The following is a 1,376-nucleotide window of genomic DNA, read 5'->3' on the forward strand; positions in this document are numbered from 1 at the left end:
CCTCAACTAGAAGTGGAAGGACTGCAGAGACCTGAACCATTGCTTGTGGAATCACTTAGCCTGTCTGTCACTTACTGCTTGTGCTGTTTTGGTGCACAAGCAGTCCTGGTTGGTGGCTTCATCAGGCTGACACCTCATTTTCAGGTATGCCCGGTGCTGCTCCTGCCCTCCTGCACACTCCATTGAATCAAGGTTCATCCTCTGGCTTGATGGTAATTGTTGTGAGGGGGATATGCCAGGCCATGGGGTTGTGCTGGAGTACAAATCTGCTGCTATCGATGCCCCACAACACGTTATGGAAACCCAGATTTGAGCTGCTAGTTCTGTTTGAAGCCTGTTCTATTTAGCACGGTGATAGTGCCACCCAGAATTATGGAGGTTATTCTCAATGTGAAGGTGTGACTTTATCTCCACAATGACTATGCAGTGGTCACTCTTATCCGACACTGTCATGGACAGATACTTGTGCAACTGGCAGATTAGTAAGGCTGTGGTCAAATATGGCTTTTCCCTCTTGTTGGTTCCTTCACCACCTGCCGTAGACCCTGTCTATCAGTTATATCCTTTAGGACACGGCCAGCTCAATCAGTAATGCTGCAGCTGAGCTACCCTTGATGTGGACATTGAAATCCCTCACCCAACGTACGTTTTGTGCCCTTGCAACCCTCAGTGCTTCCTCCAAGTGTTGATCAGCAGAGAGGAGTACTGACTCATCAGTTGGGAGAGGCTGGTACATGGTAATCAGCAGGAAGTTACCTTTCCCATGTGTAAACTAACACTATGAGTCATCATGGGATACAGAGACACTGTTGAGGAATCCCAGAGCAATTCCCTTCCAACTGTATCCCACTGTGCCGCCATTTCTGTTGTGTCTGTCCTGCTGGTGAGAGAGGAGATATCTGTGGAAGGTGATGGGGTGTCAGGGATATAGTCATACTCACAGAACCATACCTTAAATACAAGGTCAGGCTGTTGCTTCACCTGACTGTGTATTTCTATCCACTGTTTCCTGCCAGCTGTCCCATTCTAGAAGCTTGTCCATATATTCGCTCCAATCCACGAAGATTTGATTTTGCAAACTAGGCTGGGAGGTTTATTAACATTTTTTTCTGAAAATCCACGTGTTTTACATCTATTGCTTCTCTTTCATTTGTCTCCCGGTCAGTTTCTGAAACATAATTCCCATTACATAAATCTATGTTAGTGTTGTCTATGACCATTATTTTCAATCCCAATAATTTCTCCCAAACCATTTACTTACTATGTTCTATGTTCCATGTACTATTTCGTTTCCCACACTGGACTTACCTGGTATTGTCAGAAAGTTCTGTGAAGACAGAACTGAAGCAGTGGGTTCATAGTTTTCCCATTTCCCT

This window comes from Chiloscyllium punctatum, chromosome 50 (assembly GCF_047496795.1).
Source record: "Chiloscyllium punctatum isolate Juve2018m chromosome 50, sChiPun1.3, whole genome shotgun sequence".
NCBI classification, from domain to species: Eukaryota; Metazoa; Chordata; class Chondrichthyes; order Orectolobiformes; family Hemiscylliidae; genus Chiloscyllium; species Chiloscyllium punctatum.